This window comes from Entelurus aequoreus, linkage group LG17 (genome assembly GCF_033978785.1).
Source record: "Entelurus aequoreus isolate RoL-2023_Sb linkage group LG17, RoL_Eaeq_v1.1, whole genome shotgun sequence".
Classification (NCBI taxonomy): domain Eukaryota; kingdom Metazoa; phylum Chordata; class Actinopteri; order Syngnathiformes; family Syngnathidae; genus Entelurus; species Entelurus aequoreus.
In genome coordinates this window covers 25,132,652-25,153,219 of record NC_084747.1, presented here as the reverse complement: position 1 = coordinate 25,153,219, position 20,568 = coordinate 25,132,652, and the positions used below count along the sequence as shown (strand labels likewise).

Below are 20,568 nucleotides of genomic sequence, written 5' to 3'. Positions count from 1 at the left end.
ATGAAAGCCAAAATAGCAATCTGAGCGGTGATGTCTCACGAGTCAAGTGATACTGCTGCCAAACGCTTGCTAACATTTCATACCACAAATTAGTCTCTTGGAGCCACTTTCTTTTTAACAGTTTTTATTTTTTGTATTTCAATGTTGCCATTGAATTACACAGACTCACGTGTTGAATGGTTCTAATTCGGGATCGTGTTGTAATAAACCAGGAATGGAGGCATGCACATACGACTTATTTGTTTGTCTTGTCTTTATTGTCTTGTGTCTCCCTCTTTTTTTTTTTAAAATTGATATGAACATACGATCAAGAAATAATAAGCAAAACAAAACAAGTACAGAAACAATACAAAAACAGTACAAAACAGTGCCAGGAGGTACAACCTCAATAAAGTAAATAAAATAGAATGATATATATATATATATATATATATATATATATATATATATATATATATATATATATATATATATATATATATATATATATATATATATATATATATATATATATATATATACATATATATATATATATATATATATTATATAGTTTTTTAAAGGCACAAAAAAACAGGTCGGGTGTTGAGAAACTTACATTTATGATTATAAAACTTAGTCAATAGTATAATAAGGTTAAGTTAAATCCTCTGCATTTGACCCATCCCCTTGTTCACCCCCTGGGAGGTGAGGGGAGCAGTGAGCAGCAGCGTTAGGAATCATTTTGGTGATTTAACCCCCAATTCCAACCCTTGATGCTGAGTGCCAAGCAGGAAGGTAATGGGTCCTATTTTTATAGTCTTTGGTATGACTCGGTTTGAACTCACAACCTACCGATCTCTACTCTACTCTAACCACTAGGCCACTGAGTAGGTGGTAAAATTAATTTTCAAGTTTTTTTTTCATACAATGTAAATCCAAATAGCACATCTTTAAAACAAAGCACAAATATGTCATGAATATTGTCCAGAATGAAACGACAGATGCCCTGCCACAGTGATCGAGTGCAAGTCCAAAACAGGTGGTAAACAGTCTCTGGATGCATGTTACATAAGGCAGTGTTTTACAACCACTGTGCCGTGGCACACTAGTGTGCCGTGAGATTCTAAATATTTTTTTGCAAACCAGTAATTATAGTCTGCAAATTATGTGTTGTTGTTGAGTGTCTGTGCTGTCTACAGCTCAGCAGAGTAACTGTGTAATACTCTTTCATATAAATAGGTGGCAGCAGGGAGCTAATTGCTTTGTAGATGTCGGAAACAGCGGGAGGCAGTGTGAAGGTAAAAAGGTGTCCAATGCTTAAACCAAAAATAAACAAAAGGTGAGTGCCCCTAAGAAAAAGCATTGAAGCTTAGGGAAGGCTATGGAAAACGAAACTAAAACTGAACTGGCTACTAAGTAAACAAAAACAGAATGCTGGAGGACAACAAAGACTTGCTGTGGAGCAAAGACGCGTCCACAATGTACATCCGAACATGACATGACAACCGACAATGTCCCCACAAAGAATGATGAAAAACAACTGAAATATTCTTGACTGCTAAAACAAATTAGATGCGGGAAATATCGCTCAAAGGAAGACATGAAACTGCTACAGGAAAATACCATAAAAAGAGAAAAAGCCACCTAAATAGGAGCGCAAGACAAGAACTAAAACACTACACACAGGAAAACACCAAAAAACTCAAAATAAGTCACGGTGTGATGTGACAGGTCATGACAGTACACCTACTTTGAGACAAGAGCTATAGTGATGCATGCATGATTATGGTTTGAATTCATATCCAACAATTGTGACAACGACTTTTTACTGTCAACTGAGGTTGTTTTTTTTAATGATTTCTGCTGGTGGTGTGCCTCTGGATTTTTTCAACGCAAAAAATGTGCCTTGGCTCAAAAAAGGTTGAAAAACACTGACATAAGGTGCAGGTAACATCAATGTCCTTCTTTTAACATCCATTTTTCTGTTCTCAATTGTTGATGACTGAAGTGATGATAACAACCAAACCAACCCACCCACACACATCCCACACCCCGGATTGTAAATAATTCAATGTATATACCCTGATGATTATCTTGTGTGATGACTGTATTATGATGATAGTATATATCTGTATCATGAATCAATTTAAGTGGACCCCGACTTAAACAAGTTGAAAAACTTATTCGGGTGTTACCATTTAGTGGTCAATCGTACGGAATATGTACTTCACTGTGCAACCTACTAATAAAAGTCTCAATCAATCAATCAATCAATCAATCAATCAATCAATCAATCAATCAATCAATCAATCAATCAATCAATCAATCAATCAATCAATCAATCAATCAATCAATCAATCAATCAATCAATCAATCAATCAATCAATCAATCAATCAATCAAATCGGTTTAGTCTCCCTCTTTTTCCGGCAATACTCGAACGCCTTACTTCCTATCAAAAACGTCACTTCCCTATCTCTCTCCGGAAGTCCCGCCCCCCAGCCAAAGTCATTGGCTAACACCCCCGTGCCAGCCTCGACATCATGTAGTTGAGGCAACGGAGCGGAGGACGGAAAGGGAAAGCAGCAAAGCAGCAAAGCGTCAGTTTCGGAAGCAGCCTCGAAGTGGAGGACGGATTTTCGCGGTGAGCTCCGCCGCCACACGACGGGACGCAAGGCGAATAACAACCAGGAGATTAACCGTCTCGGTTTGTCGTCGAGAACATCAATTTCCTGGCCGGGTGAGACGACCACAACACGGTGTCGCCTCCAGACAAGCAACGTCCAGGTAATAATAATTGTCACTAAATCGACATCTTCTTCGGTTTCGCTTGCAAACATTCCCGAACATATTTTCGCTAATTACCGCCTCTCGCTTTTCTGTAAACACACACTCGTCACTGAGGAAAGCTCAACTAACCAGTTTATTAGTGAAACCTTGCACAACACACTGCTAGCTTTACCCACCATTTTATAGTCCAGCAATGCACCAATATGGCCCTGACGATGGATTATGTCATATTTGTTGGGGTTTTTTTAAACGTGGAAAACTAATAACATGCATCCGTGTATTTATTTAGCGGCTGTGAGGCGCCATTGCTTCCCTTTCCTGGAAGGTAGCAGGTGACGTTGATGAGTTATAGCTAATTAAAATGAATGGAAAACACCCGTGTGTAATAAAAACGATTATGTGTAAAGATGTGTAACTAAAGCTGTCAAATAGGGCTGGGCGATACGGCCTTTTATTAATAGGTCATTATTTTTTAGGCCATGTCACGATACACGATATATATCTCGATATTTTGCCTTAGCCTTGAATTAACCCTTGATGCATATAACCACACCAGTATGATGATTCTATGTGTCTACATTAAAACATTATTGTTCATGCTGCATTAATATATGCAAATTTTAAACTTTCATGCAGAGAGGGAAATCACAACTAAGTCAATTTACCAAAACTGTATTTCTTAAGCAGTGGCACAAACATTCATGTCATTTCAAAACAGAACGTGCAAGATTGTCAGACATTTTAAAACAAAGGATTAGTGCACTTTTGTGCATGATGTCACTAAGTTCCCGTTTACACTTAGCCGGCTAAGGTTATCCAGGGTAAATCACACCTAACCTTATCCGTGTCCACACACAACAATGCCACCCTTTAAGACCCCCGCCCCCTTCTGTCCACCGGCGCAATGCGACCTAGTACCGTATTTTCCGCACTATAAAGCGCACCGGATTATAAGGCGCACCTTCAATGAATGGCATATTTCAAAACTTTGTTCATGTATAAGGCGCACCGGATTATAAGGCGCACCTATGCATCCATTAGATGGAGCTGCGCTAAAGGGAATGTCAACAAAACAGTCAGATAGGTCAGTCAAACTTTATTAATAGATTACAAACCAGCGTTCTGAGAACTCTGTTCACTCCCAAAATGAATAAACAGCTGATTTACTATTGTTACGGTAAATCAAACGTTAGTGCAATCACAATATAGTAACACTCGAAATAGTGCAGAGCAATAACAATATCAATAACTCAACGTTGCTCAAACGTTAATGTCACACAACACACAAAATAAACATGTAAAGCTCACTTTATGAAGTTATTCCTCATCCACGAATCGCTCAAATTCTTCTTCTTCAGTGTCCGAATTAAACAGTTGGTCGAATACGGCATCCAACATCAATCAATCAATCAATGTTTATTTATATAGCCCTAAATCACAAGTGTCTCAAAGGGCTGTACAAGCCACAACGACATCCTCGGTACAGAGCCCACATACGGGCAAGGAAAAACTCACCCCAGTGGGACGTCATGGAACATGCCAGGCTCTGTCTCGTCGAAGTCGTCATTAATCGAGTCAGTGTCGCTGCTGTTGTCTAGCAGTTCAGTGACAATTCCTGCCTTCTTCAAAGCTCGGACCACAGTTGAGACTGAATCAGCCCAGGCATTTACGATCCACTGGCAGATAGTGGCGTATGTCGTCCGGCGCTGTCTCCCTGTCTTGGTGAACGTGTGTTCGCCTTCTGTCATCCGTGTTCTACTACGTGACTGATCGCTTTGAGTTTAAACTCTGCGTCGTAAGCGTGTCTCTTAATAGGAGCCATTTTGGGGTCTTTACATAAACACACAAATGGAAATGGAATGTCATATATCCCAGCATGCACCGCACGCTTCTTCTTCTACGGGGGCGGCTGCTCACCATAGAAGAAGAACTTCTTCTTCTACGGGGGAAAAAGAAGTTGGCGGCTGTTTACCGTAGTTGCGAGACCTAAACTTTATGAAAATGAAGTTTAGGTTTGTTGTGGCTCAATATTGGTCCATATCTAAGGCGCACCAGATTATAAGGCGCACTGTCAGCTTTTGACAAAATTGGAGGGTTTTAGGTGCGTCTTATAGTGCGGAAAATACGGTACACATGCGTAGAAATAAAAAATAAAATAAGCGTCCTTCTGCTTTCCAGTAGATTTCTTTACTTCACTGTGAAGTTATTTAAAAGACCTATATTGTAAATAGTTTGCTGTGCATTTTACATTTGTTTGCTGTGTTTTGTGTGCAAGTTTTTAAATTAAAATGTATCTCCTTTGAACAATAACCAATGTTGTGGTATTTCAATGAACTAGAATCCAGTGCGCTGTGGGGCACTATTGTAGTGAATCACACCTGAGACATCATAAATTAATCAAATCTTTAATCGACATGAGAAAGTACACAATGCGATAAAGAACATTTTACAACAATTACAATAATTAATCGAGACAGAGAACACCCAAAGTGTTGTTGTGGGTTGACTCCGCCGTTATGGTATTCTTTCGTGAGATATGGCGTCAGGGGATAAACTGGGTCACCCCAAAGTAAAACAGGGAGCGGATCTTCGTCTTCCAGCAGTTGTTTGGGACACGGGGGGGTGGTTCCATAGTTCAGCTGCGCGCTAATGGCAGAGTTAGCGAAGATGCGGGCATCATGCACACTGCCTGGCCATTTCACAGTCACATCCATAAAGCAACATTTGTAGTCACACACTGGCTATCATGATCACATCCACGGGAGGAAGGGACAAAGTTTTTCGGTAAATAGACTCACAGCTGACCCGGACATTAGAAAGTTCTCTTGCCGTCTGAGAAGTTTTGTATCCGAAATAGCTGCAATCTCCCGTTTCCTTCTCTTAAGGTATTTATTTGTGATTTCCAAAAGCGCATGTACATGTAAAAGAAGGAGAAACACAGGCATGAATGGATGACTCGCCTCCATCTTTGTCATGAAGCTGCCTGTGGCGCGTTCTTTCTGATGCCTTTTCCTGTGTGGAGCGCAGGCTTTCTGGCGTCACTTCCTCTCCGAACTCACTTTGTAAACGATCAATGAGTCCATACAAAGCTAAGTGCTGGAGATTCAAGAATTACACGGCTGACTTACCTGTGTAAAAATTTGTCCGAGGAGGGGGACCTTAAACGATGGTTTAGTGTGGCTGAAACGGGGCTTAGGCTAAATAATTATTAGTTTAAGGGGTTAAACGACTTAGTGTAGACATGGCCTAAGATGACATATCAAAACAACACTAAATTAAAGTGCACTTTTTGTACAGAACGCCACTACAATATTTTAAAACAAATCAAGTGCACTTTCGTGCATGATGTCTCACACAAGATGGTTAAAAAACTGTAAAATAAAAATTAGCTGCATAATAGGAAATCAAGTTGTGCATGTCCTTCGCTATGTGGTAGGTTACTGCGGACGTTATCTCCTTCTGTTGTTGACTATTTTTGTCATACAGTGTTGATCTGGAAATGGAAGACACCAGTTTCAAACACTCTTCATTCTCTAGCGGGTGACTTTTCAAATGATGGTACAAATTAGTAATGCTGCTACTTTTTGTAGCAACGCTTTTGCCGCATACTTTACGTATTACGGTTGTCTGTTGAACATCTTCCCGCCTGAAGCCAAACCACCGCCAGACATGGACCCCATGCTGTTTTCTTGGGAATTAATTCTTCTTCCTCCATTTGTTACCAGATTTGCACCTTCTCTCTCTCTATCGTATTACCACTCGCATTACTCTGCTCGGCGAGGGCGTATGATGTTTCACGCGTGACAGTATGTGACGTAGGTGCGCTTGTTTTATCTCTCTGTGAGAAGGAGGGACAAGAACGAGTGACAAAAGCCTGTAGTGTAATGCCCGCAGCTAAAAGCAACTGCGTGAGAACGTATACTCACAAAATAGTAATTTTCTACATCGCACAGAAGCAAACCCGCAATATATCGAGTATATTCGATATACCGCCCAGCCCTACTGTCAAATGATTCAAAAAATGTTCGCGATTAATCACATTTTGTCCGCAGTGAACTCTATTAAACGCAAATAGACTGTTGTTCATTGTTAATAATTGGACCTTATTAAAATGTGCATTAAACTTGAGACCTGGCAATTAGAGATGGCATTATTGGCTTTTTGAAGTGAATCAGATCTATGAGGAGCCATTCCTTTCAAAGAGTCGTTCCAAAGACTAGTTCGTTATTATTAAGGGTGTAACGAATGACTGATATCGATAGATCGATTCATATTCCTAAATATCAAGTACCGTATTTCCCGGACTATAGAGCGCACCGGTATATAAGCCGCATCCACCAAATGTTAGAATGAAAAAAAATGTGTCCATATATTAGCCGCACCGGACGATGAGCCGCCGATATACAGTATATGTTGTGAAATTAGTTATTTACACAAAATGTATCGTAAATGTTTATTTATACCTTACTTATTTCCAAACAGTGTCTGTAAAACAGCTGACCAAACAAAACAGAAGTACTTGTCATGGACCCACTAGCTGCGGAAGCTAGCTCTCCAATCAGCTAAACCAGGGGTGTCAAACTCAAATACAGAGTGGGCCAAAATTTAAAACTGAACAAAGCCGCGGGCCAAGGTTGAACAAATTAACCTTTTTGATAGGGACCCAAACAAGTTTTGCATTAAATATTGAACAAGCAAGGCTTATATAACTTTATAGTGACATGCAAAATCGAGTTTCAAATAATAATAATAATAATAATTAAAAAATATCAATGGCATATCAAATACAATTTAAATAAAAATGTAATGCCTCTTTTCTATTTGCAGCCTTATAAGGTAAATATCAACATTAACTTTTTCCACAGGCTAATAAATTTGAAAATACCTGTAAAATAATGAATAAACCAACCATTCAGGACTTTAAACTGCTCAGTTTGCAACACACTGATCTAATCTGATGTGCCCAAGCCAGATACCTGCCATCTTTTCTTGGATGCTAGTTCATTAATGTCGGGGCTCAGGCTTTGAGCTGAGGCATCTTTCATTATCGAACAAAGGTGTCCGTCAGTCATTATATCTCGTATTCCACAGTCTTGGGGGCGTGCCTTACAGGCACTGCTTTTAACGTCCTCTACGAGCTGACGTCACGTCCGCTTTTCATCCCTTCTAACAACGTGCCCGCCCAGTCACAAGATATGAGCGGCTCCTGTACGCACACACACGTAAATGCAAAGCATACTTCATCAACAGCGATACAGTTTACACAGAGTGGCGTATAAGCCACTTTAACATTGTTAGAAATATGCGCCACACTGTGAATCCACAACAAACAAGAATGACACATTTTGGGAGAACATCCGCACAGTAACACAACATAAACACAACAGAACAAATACCCAGAACCCTTTGCAGCACTAACTCTTCCGGGACGCTACAATATACACCCCCTCTACCTCCCCGATAGTTGTGAATGAATGAAATATGAAATCCGTGCTGCAGTCGGTGCTGGGCCACAACATTAGGTACACCTGTAGACTGCAGCACGGATTTCATATTTCATTCATTCACAACTCCAACACGAACATTATTGTTTTTGCACTTTTGGCTTCTTATTAAATAACTTTTTCAAATACATTCAATCTTGCACGTGGAAACTTTAAGTGTGGGCTTTAGTTGATATAACACTCCCGTCAGGGGGTGCATTCTACGCCGGGGGTGCAACACCTGGAATCTGACGCTACAAGGTGTGTGTATGTGTGCGGCGGGGTTTGGAGGTAGCGGGGGTGTATATTGTAGCGTCCCGGAATGTTAAAGGTTTTTATACTGGCACCCTCAGTGTAACCTGTATCACTGAAGATCAAATATGCATTGCATTCACTTCGGTGTGCGTGCCAAAGCCGCACATTTATGTAACTGAGCCAGCAATCGTTGGACTTGACGAAAAGGGGACGTTACAATTCTTGGGAGGGGCACTGAAATTTGGGAGTCTCCCGGGAGGTTTGGCAAGTATGAGAATTAGCGGTGTACCGCGGTACCGCCGCTGTATATAATCGGCGGGCCAGCTCTAGTGTTAATTTGATATGACCTCACAGGCCAAGTGAAATTACACGGCGGGCCAAATATGGCCCGCGGGCCAGAGTTCGACACCCATGAGCTAAACAGACTCAATAACTCCACAGTGACGTTTTGGTGAATTTACTGAGGAATTTGAAACCATACAGGCAGAATGCCATTGTCAGTTAATAATGCTAACACAGACATTCGTAGACATGTGGGCATATTAGCTCATGCTAACAACGCTAACTTCATTACATAACAAAAGCACATACAAATATGCGTGAAAACACTCCTACAGACATCACACATGGGATGGTTTAGTCGGTAAGAATTGTTTTAGTTATATTGTAAAACTTACACACGTTGCTTGGAGTGATAAATGAAGAATCTTCTCAAGCAGAAATGCTGTGGACGATTTTACTTCCGGTTTAAGGCATTAAAACCGAAAGTACTTTTTCAACCCACAATAATAACACACCATTTCAGTCCTCTGCTTGAGTTTAATGAAAACTATTGAACACAAAACCACAAATATCGAGTTGAATTGTTAAAATAAATCGTAACACCCCTAGTTCTTAGTTTTTAGTTTTTTTTAAATGTATGTATTTATTTTTTATTAAGGAAACAATCACTAGTATCAGTTATATGATGACATGTTTATCAGAATAATTACATTTACATTCTTTTGGTGGGAATTATTTAGAAATATTGGCTACAATAAATTTTTTGTTGTGTTTTTATTGTAAACATTCCATAAGGCAGAGCCATATTTCTGCTCTTTGGCAGTGACACCACTAGTTTGGATTTTCCCTCACCTCAACAAATCTGTAGCATAATACGAAGGTCCTGAGTAGTCATGAGTTCAATCCCGGTCTCGGGATCTTTCTGTGTGGAGTTTGCATGTTCTCCCCGTGACTGCGTGGGTTCCCTCCGGGTACTCCGGCTTCCTCCCACCTCCAAAGACATGCACCTGGGGATAGGTTGATTGGCAACACTAAATTGGCCCTAGTGTGTGAATGTGAGTGTGAATGTTGTCTGTCTATCTGTGTTGGCCCTGCGATGAGGTGGCGACTTGTCCAGGGTGTACCCCGCCTTCCGCCCGATTGTAGCTGAGATAGGCTCCAGCGCCCCCCGCGACCCCGAAGGGAATAAGCGGTAGAAAATGGATGGATGGATGGATGGATGGTAAAAATACACAAATAATGAGTGGGAATAAAATGCGTTCATTGATATAAAAAGTCTAAGTAAAACTACAATAAAAATGAGGGCATAATAAAAATGCCAGGACAAAATTGTTCTACTATTCGTGGTGTGTGTATCTTTTGGAATAATGAACCCGAAAAGTGAATCCAAATACAAATAAATATAATTCAAAAATGTTTTCCCCCCCTAAATATTTTTTTTTACAAAAAAAAAGTTAATCCAAATGTTGCTACGTTTATGATTCGTTTTCTAGTCCTGTTTCCAGTCGGGTGGCACATAACACGCAGAGTGAGCAATTGTCAACGTTGATTTGCATGTGCATAAAAAACACCGCCCCCCCAAAGGAATGGCCGCCCTGTTAAAAAAAATTACATACCCCAATCTAAACTTTGATAAAAAATATTGCTGTCTAAGCAACTAACATAGTCATAAATCTTAGAATAGAGTGATCGTTCTATACTCGGAGGAATACAAGACGGAGGTGTTTTTACGGTGCGTTCAAGTGCCACTGAACAGAATAGGACGCCACAACGTCCGCCAGAAATGATAGTTCATAATAAATTTTTTCGTTTCACACTTTTCAATCTAAAAAAATCTTCAAATCCTACAGTACAAAGCAATAATTAAAACAATAAAGGCTTAACCATTAAAACAGATCAGATACTAAACACTATCAGTGAAGCATAAGAAACAAGACATGCAAAATCGCGGGTTTTCTAACAGTGTGTCTATTTATTTTAGTGTTTTTAAAAAAAAAAATAACTTGGTCACTATTTCAATGTGTACAGTTTAAATACCTTTTAAGCACATTCAACAGTACTGCGATAATGTGATCAACAGTCATATCGTTAAAACCCTACTTTGTGCTGACTTGTTTCCTGCTATGTACATGTGTGTACCGTGGATAGTAAATATATACTCTTGTACAAGCTGTGCTTGTGCTCTTAAGTTTATCCAAGTTTTGTTTGCATAACATTGTCCATCGTGAAGATATACAGTAATAACATAAAACATTCCGACATAAGTGACTGAAATACTGTATTCGAAACAGCTAAGAGTGATCCAGTGCACTGCAAGTTACACTATAAAAATAACATGTTAAAGTAATATCTATCTATATGTGTTGATCAAAACAGAACATGTTTACACCAATATCAGTGTTTCCCAGAAAATTCGTTAGTTAAAGGGAAACTTCGGTTTTTTTCAACCTGGGCCCTGTTTTCATAATTTTTTCTGTATATGTGAGTGCTGGATAAAACATTTTTTGAGGTCGCGCCAGTATTGAGCAGGGCAGGCAGCCTCCAGCCCAGCTAACGCTCGTACACAGGGCAACTGGCTCTCGTCAAAATTCGGCCTATAAACATGCATTTTTTTCACACTGACAGGCTCAGATAGTTACAATGAGTGTCCGACAACATACTAGAAAGGAGAAATTAACGTATGTCTCTACCTTTAGCTGGAGATCGCTGTTTGTTGTGAGCTGTGTCCAAATCTCACCACGCTACAAATCTCGTTCCGAAATCTCGCGATAACTCGCGACAAATCAAATCGTCCACATCAGGCAAAAATTCAGCCATGACAGACAAACAAACAAACTTTTCTATAAAACTAAAATAACAGTCTTCGGTAATCCAACAGAAAATCACTTCAGTCATCTCTCTTCACCTCAGTCAGGTAACTGTTTTTCCACCGGTGTTTTGTCGCGAGTTATCGCGAGATTTCGGAACGAGATTTGTAGCGTGGTGAGATTTGGACACAGCTCACAACAAACAGCGATCTCCAGCTAAAGGTAGAGACATACGTTAATTTCTCCTTTCTAGTATGTTGTCGGACACTCATTGTAACTATCTGAGCCTGTCAGTGTGAAAAAAATGCATGTTTATAGGCCGAATTTTGACGAGAGCCAGTTGCCCTGTGTACGAGCGTTAGCTGGGCTGGAGGCTGCCTGCCCTGCTCAATACTGGCGCGACCTCAAAAAATGTTTTATCCAGCACTCACATATACAGAAAAAATTATGAAAACAGGGCCCAGGTTGAAAAAAACCGAAGTTTCCCTTTAAGGTGGTGACTCTCCAGGGGAAGGGGGTGGGTGGGTGTAAGGATCGGTGTAACTCGGCCTGTCGCCATCACGTCTCCATCTCGTCGCTGCCACCACAGCCTGGGGCAATAGACTACAGACTGCGGTGAAGTAGGCAGGCTTCGTCGCGTGAAGAAGCCTACAACTTTTGGTTGTGTTTTCCGCTCCATTTGCTGAATGGCGATATACTGTACGTTATATATCTCGATATTTTTTCCGTAACGTAAAAACAAAACAGTCCTAGTTACCTGAGATACTAAGTACGTCATTATTATGATTGAGTAATTTACTAAGTCAAAATAATGACAAAATGACTTACTAAGTCAAAATAATGACTTACAAAGTCAAATTAATGACTTACTGTAAGTAAGCGTTTGCAATAAGCGTTTCAAAAAAATAGTTAAAAGTGGGGCCACATGCTCAACTCATCATGCTTAATTTATTACAGCATTTGGGAAGCCTTTAGTTGATTTTTATTATGTAAATGTTATATTTTTTATCAACATGTGATAGCAGGGACCTGCCATTCAAAACTAGGCTGCTTCATTATTGATTAACGTAACTATAGCTAAAAAAATTGTACAATAGCAATAGGAGACTATTCATCCCTGAACACCATGGAGCTCATGTAGGCTTTATGATGCTGTTACATTATTATATCAACTATCAGAGACAGCTTCAGGAAACTCTTCATTTAACATAATGTCCTTTTTTGTTGCTTCAACACAGCTCAATCAACACAGAAAAAGGTAAAGTGAAATAACTTAGTTGTTAATTGTAGGTCAATAATGCTTGTCTTTCTCTGACAGACAGGGCTTTGCTGTCCGTAACACACACACACACACGCACACACCGCACAGTGAGCTAAGGTTACACTAAAAGCTAATTAGCCTTCACCTCAAAGACTGCGAGCGAGCTGAGCTGCCGCTTATGTTTCTAGAACGTCAACGGGCTCATAGTAATGTTCCTAATTGTTGACTTGGAAGTGTTTATTATAATTTGGGGAGAGTCCGCTGTCTTATGCTTACCTGCTAAAAACACTTTTCTGCTCACCCGCACCTTCTCTCCTCTCTGCCTGCCTCTGCCGTGAGCACTGACGCCATGCACTCAGAATACGCACTGCTTATTGGCTGTTACATGCGCGCTGAATACGCACTGCTGATTGGCTGTTACATGCGCTCTGAATACGCACTGCTGATTGGCTGTTACATGCGCTCTGAATACGCACTGCTGATTGGCTGTTACCACTCTGCATGTAACCAATCAGATGGTTCTGTGGGTGGGACAATGCTGGGACGTACTGGCAGAGGCAGAACTAAGCTGAGCAGCTTGTTAAGACTTTAGTTTAGGCGGTGGCTCTTTGTTGTTAAGGCGGCTGCCTTAACAACAAAGCGCTGCGGGAAACCCTGAATATAAAGGCAGTAGTTCAGGGCTATTCAACTACATAATGAAGAGGGCCTCAGTTTGAGGAGCCCAAGGGCTCAGGGGCCGTACATTGAAATGTGGAGGTTTCGTCAGAAAGTGCCTCTGCAGGTTATATTTATTTGAGACTGAGTTTACTTAATTGCAAAGTCAACACATCTGCTTTCACACTGTACTGTCAATAAATTAATTATTCTGCCCTCACTACTCGTTTACAGCGTGTGCAGCTAGTTAACCGTATGAAGAGGGAGAAAAAGCTCCAGTTTTTGTTGAGGATTGATGTTCCTTCCTTACTTTAATTTCTTTACACTTTTTAATTCATTCCTTGTGTATTTTACATAAATGATGTCCATTGTGTATTATACATAAATAAATCGAATGTTTGACCATGTTATGTGATGGAACTGAGACGCTGGGATTTCTACCATTGTTGCTGCTTGTCTGGATCAATGTGTCTGTCGCTTAAAAGGTCCGCCAGGATACAATGACTCGAGCACTTGCTTGGGGTAGAACATTCATACTCTGTTTTCCAGTTGTTGTTAAAAGTCAGATTTTTGCAATTTATTTAGATTTTTTTCCAGGGTTGAATGAGTCTTCTTCACTGTGAGACATATGCCTCGTTGTTGCCCCGTGTGGGGTGGCGGGAGTACTGCATACATGAGCAACCCTGGTTTAAGCCTATTTGGGGGATGTTCGGCAGGCCAGTTGAAAAGATGTGGCGGGTCGGATGTGGTCCGCGAGCCACCAGTTAAATGGACCTGCAGTAGTTGGATACAACTCTTGTTTAGAAGGGAACTACACTTTTTTTTTTTTTTTGCATTTTTCCAGTCATTCACAATCCTTATGTAATACAAAAACATATGTTTTAATTGTTTTATGTGTTCTAAGTTGTACAAAGTGGCTAACAATGCAGCTAATGGGAGTACTGTATTCCACCCATAAAGCACTCTAAGAACATAAAAAAACCCGCCAAAAAAACCTAATTTACATCTCGTGACCTGAATATTACAAAGTATTAGTGGTATTGTTATTATAAGCGCTAACACAGACAGACTATTTTGAGTCGTGCCGGGATCACAGAGAGCTAACTAGCTTATACTGCTAAATTGACAAATCAAGCTGTTGCATTGCCTCTGAGTTGGTGAAAGTTGATTCTAGATTATAAATAATGCCGCTCACCTAAACAGTAGTAGGATGTGGCCATAAACTGAGAAGTTGGTCAACTTTAACATCCAACTTATACCTGCGGAGGGCGAGAAAGACACAATAAGATGCTCGTTTGCGGCACTCTTTTAAAACTCTGAGTGGATTATGATGAATTATTTTAACGGGAATATATAAACATCCTATCAGTCGGCATCCCAGTGAGAGCAGACATCGTACAGTAAGTGATTATTTTATTGTGTTCATAGTTTGTATTTCTTGTTTAGAACTTAGCAATACTGCTACACGATGCTTAGTGCAGTGGTTCTTAACCTGGGTTCGATCGAACCCTAGGGGTTCGGTGAGTCGGGCTCAGGGGTTCGGCGGAGGTCATGACACACCCGACTCATCGTGTAAATAAAAACTTCTCCCTATCTGCGTATTACGGATACGGCAACAGCAGAAGTCACACTGATTTGCAGGTGTGTAATTTGTTGTGAGTTTATGCTCTGTGTTGGTTTTGTTCTTTGAACAAGGTGATGTTCATGCATGGTTCATTTTGTGCACCAGTAATAAAACATGGTAACACTTAAGTATCGGGAACATATTCACCATTAATTAGTTTCTTATTAACATGCAAATTAGTAACATATTGGCTCTTAACTAGTCATTATTAAGTACTTATTAATGCCTTATTTGGCATGGCCTTATTGTAACCCTGGCCCTAACCCTCAACCCTAAACAAATAACTTTAAATTAAGTCTTTGTTACTTAGAATATGTTCCCCATACTAAAGTGTTACCAAAAACATATAACTTTGTCTTGAATTTGAAAAAAAAAAACATTTTATTTTTCGCTAAAGAAGGGTTCGGTGAATACGCATATGAAACTGGTGGGGTTCGGTACCTCCAACAAGGTTAAGAACCACTGGCTTATAGTGTTTCACTAAAGCTGCATTTTATTAGCACACACCTACTAAAACTTGTAGATCATTTTCCTTATATTCAGGATTAAAAAATACAAGTTTCTGGATCATTTGTCCAAAAGTAGTCTTTAGTGTCTCTCATGAAGTTTTGTCATGATTGGTAGTGTTGTTGTTGTTGAAGGAAACGGTGAACGTTGTGATGCGTCTGTAAAATTAATATGCAACCGTATGGTAAAAATTTGCAAAATACTTAATATTACATATTATGAATGTTACTACATTAAATATATACCTACAGCATGTATTGAAATGGTTGATGGAGGCTTTTATAGGCAGAATATAGCGACTCCCAATGGCTCCGTTGTTAGTGGACTTTTGCTAGTGTCTATTTACAAGTTACAATGCATAAAAAAAGAAAAACAGATGTGTTCTTGTCTTACACAAGGATTGTGAATGATAGACAAAATAAAAACAGTGCAGTTCCCCTTTAAGTCTAATCCATATTATAGCCGGGTTTATGTAAGAGAAAAGCCAAAAACAACAACTAATAAGAGGAAACCACTCACATGATTGTGGGACAAGCACTGGCCTGAAGGCACGTGGCGAATGCTACAGAAAGGCTTCACGTGCAGCTCACTTCACTCTCAACCTGGCACTGGCTAATACTAGGAGTTGACAAAATGATGCACTCTGGTTTATCTCACTTATGTGCTATTCTGGCACACCACCACCAACAAACTTTGAGTCTACAACCTATAAGAGAATGTCAAGTCTATCAAGGATCTGTGATTTGATAGTACAGTTCCTTCAGCTGGAGGGTGCCAGAATAGCAGGGCATAGTATCATACTTTCCATTAGCCGTCAAGACCAGGGGATTGGCAACCCAAAATGTCGAAAGAGCCACATTGGACCAAAAATACAAAAAAATAAGCCTGTCTGGAGCCGCAAGAACATTAAGAGCCTTATATAAGTGTTATAATGAAGGCAACACATGTGTCTATATTAGCCTACCATCAAAATGACTATGTGCCGCAGGCTGACACAAATCTTTGTTGACAGAAATGTCACACATCATACACATTTGTACAACATTAGTAAAACAGAGGCTTCTTCGTGGGTGAAATAACTCCTGAAAATTACGGTCTTAAAATGGCCAAAGGTATAGATGTGTGTCCAAGTTAAAGGAAACTGCAGGCTGTTTTTTTCTAATACATTTAATACAATCTTTGCAAGCTGGGTACCGTTTGCTGTGGTCTAGAACAGCATGGCACACAAACAACAATTAGAAATGACAGATGATGTGTCATGAGACATGCAAATATAAATTAAATACACAGAGGACATTAAATGAGCTCAAATATACTTACAAAAGAGGAATAGTGATGCAATATGTATATACACCTAACTTAAATAGCATGTTAGCATGGATTAGCTTGGAGTCTGCACTGACCAAATATGCCTGATTAGCACTCCAACAAGTCAATAACATCAACAAAACTCACCTTTGTGCATTCACGCACAGCATAAAACATTTGGTGGACAAAATGAGACAAAGTAGTGGCATTAAACACTTCTTTCTGTGGCAGCGTCTGAGAAAGTTGTACGTGTAAACAAACTGTGGTAAGTTCAAGGACCGCCGAAATTAGTAGGACAGAACAGCGCTCACCAAATACTCTCATCAGTGAAATATTTTTAATACAAACAGTGAGATTTCTAACGATTTGGAAGGTTTGTAGTGTAGCGGTTGCTTTTAAGGACATCATTCACCACACCTGTTTACTTGACTTTGTCGTCATTATTCAATGTCATTGTTCTATTGCGCACATAATGTTGTTCTTGTTTAGCATTCATATACAGTATGCAGTTAAGAGTGAGTAATTTGGTGCGGCCCCTTAAAGTGACCGTCAGGAGATTTACCAAGGTGGGGGTTTGTTGTGTCCTCCTTTTTGAGTCTCTTTGATGTAATCATTCATTCAGTCTTCTCTTTGATGGAATAAATGGCACACGTTGTTGTGTGTCAAAGATAGGGCTGGGCGATATGGCCTTTTATTAATATCTCAATATTTTTAGGCCATGTCACGATACACGATATATATCTCAATATTTTGCCTTAGCCTTGAATGAACACTTGATGCATATAATCACACCACTATGATGATTCTATGTGTCTACACTAAAACATTCTTGTTCATACTGCATTAATATATGCTATTTTTAAACTTTCATGCATAGAGGGAAACCACAACGAAGTCAATTTACCAAAACTGTATTTATTAAACAGTTATTAAGCAGTGGCACAAACATTCATGTAATTTCCAAAACAGAAAGTGCAAGATTGTCAGAGACATTATAAAACAAGCTATTGGTGCACTTTTGTGAATGATGTCACTAAGATGACTTATCAAAACAACACTAAATTAAAGTGCACTTTTTGTACAGAACGCCACTACAATGGTTTAAAACAAATAAAGTGCACTTGTGTGCATGATGTCACACAAGATATTTCAATAACTGTCAAATAAAAATGAGCTGCATAATAGTAAATCAAATAGTGTATGTCCTTCGCTATGTGGTAGGTTCCTGCGGACGTTATCTCTTTCTGTTGTTGACTATTTTTTTCATACGTTGTTGATGTGGAAATGGTTGCTTGGGCATTTTGTGGGTGTGGCACCGGCCGGAGATGTTGACATGCAGAGTTTCAAGCACTCTTCGTTCTCTAGTGAGTGACTTTTCAAGTCACTTTTTAAGTCATGCTAAAAATTAGCAGTGGTGCTACTTTTTGTAGGAACGCTATTGCCGCATACTTGTTCGACATCTTCCCGCTTCAAGCCAAACCACCGCCAGACGATGGACCCTGTGCTGTTTTTCTTGGGAAATAATTCTTCCTTCATTTGTTACCAGATTCGCACCTTCTTTCTCTCGTATTACCACTCGCACCACTCCGCTAGCATCACAGCTAACGTTACCCACGCCGCTACCTCTCTGCTCCGCGAGAGCGTGTTACGTTGCACGCGCGACAGTATGTCACGTATGTAAGAAGGTGCGCTTGTTTTATGTCTGTGAGGAGAGACAAGAAAGAGTGAGAAGAGCCTGAAGTGTAATGCCCGCAGCTAAAAGCAACTGGGTGAGAACGTATACTCCAATGTCACGATATAGTCATTTTCTATATCGCACAGAAAAACCTGCGATATATCGAGTATATTCGATATATCGCCCAGCCCTAGTCAAAGATACTTCAAGTTGTCTTGCTTTCGCATTACAAGCGCAACATTATCATGTGTATCCGCCTACAGAAACCATATCAAAACAAAAATATATTTCTCCCCTCCCCCATCTTTTTCCATTTTCATACATTTTTTAAAAAGCTCCAGGGAGCCACTAGGGTGGTGCTAAAGAGCCTCATGCGGTTGAGACAATGACAACAGTAGACTGAGACATACTGTGCATCACGCATTCCGTTACAACACAGAAGGACCCTTGTAACATACATTTGAAATGACACGAGACACACAATTGCTTTTTGGAAACTTTCACCGCTACTTCTCGGGAGCACCAGATAACTCAAAAGGCAGCCCTAGGTGCTGGATATATGATGCTTGAGTGCTTTTCCAGCCTTGAGGCAGACCGAAAAGAAGCTCCAAACAGACAGGACCATGTCCTTATCAACCTAGTTCAAAGGAGCCATGCATCCTCGAAAAGGTGCCCACCATAAATACTAGGGGTGGCACGATACACTCATCTCACAAGCTATTTCGGGTTCATTCAAACAAAACAAGATTTTAACATTATTTCTTAGTAGAGTTGGTACCATTTAAGAGCCCTCGACTCGCAGGTCTTGAATGGGGGGTGTCATGGTACACAGAATTTCTGACAGCACCCCTGCTTAAAAGAAAAACTGCTATGGCAAGTGTGACAGTCGCTCGCTGTCGTGCGGGTTCCAAGGACCACCAAGGAATGACATTCTTGCGGGCAGGTTTAGACTTCATTTTTCGACAAGAAAGTCTCTTACGGGTGGCTTTTCAGCCTTTCCGTTCTTCTGCTCGCTCCCTGCTACTCCGCTCCAGCTTTTCAGCTGCGTGAGTCGTCGCCTTCCGTGTGCTCTTTTCCGCTCTCGCTCGGCATCAGCTTCCTTCTGGCTCCTTCTCGTCTCTCCGCCTCTCTCTCTCTCTCACGTTTCCGGCTGCCGCCCTTTTACACCGTTGGAGATGATTATTAAATTGTGCCCAGCTGGGTGCTCCACGCACCTGGTGATAATTGCGGCGTCGATCTCGGCGCGCTCCGCCTCGCCGCTTGCTCGCCGTCCGCGCCTCCTCGCCGCCATCTTGGACTGCCGGCCCCGTCTCTCCACAGCAAGTTATGACTACGGTTGGGCATCAATAGGAACCGGGTCTTACATTCTAATTCTCCCTGAACTGTTTAAATGTTTAAATGTTGATTCCTATTTTTGATGCTCTGTCTGCCGACCGGAAGATTTAGCTGACAGCAGCGAACTGTGGGGAGCTGCTAACTTAAGGTGCTGTTTTCAACTTCTTCACTGCAACATTTTTTAAAGACAAACACCACGGCTAGCTTATGTTATGTTAACAGAACAAAAATGCTTTAAAACTGTCTAGATTTTTTACAATTACAAAGTTTACACAATGACATTTTTTATTGGACCGAATATAAGGTTTGTTGTCTACGGTGGTCACTCAACCGGTCTTGTCAACACGTACGTGCAGGGAGCGCGTGCACACATACAAAAGCAGTCCAAGAGAAGCAACTAACAATTTGAAGTCATGTTGTTATGATAGAATATACATTCAATGACAGCTAGCTATCCAAATTGCCAATATTAGCTAACAACACCTGCAGCTAATGCGCGTACATGTGTTACGTACGTACGTAATTGTGTCATTACGTACGAGAAGTGTAATATTCATTGGAAAGTTGTCGCCCTCCAGGCATCTGTGTTAATGTTACAAACTGCCC

At 40.4% G+C, this 20,568-nt stretch overlaps 1 protein-coding gene across 1 annotated transcript in view; it reads left to right on the top strand.

Annotated features, from left to right (window-relative positions):
- The first annotated feature begins 2,518 nt into the window (after positions 1-2,518).
- The window catches only part of LOC133631955 (alpha/beta hydrolase domain-containing protein 17B), a 56,301-nt gene continuing 38,251 nt past the window's right edge, over positions 2,519-20,568 (top strand). Inside the window, exon 1 of the mRNA XM_062024165.1 lies at positions 2,519-2,768. The gene's annotated coding sequence lies outside the window, so the exon portion shown is untranslated. The remainder of the gene's footprint in view (positions 2,769-20,568) is intronic.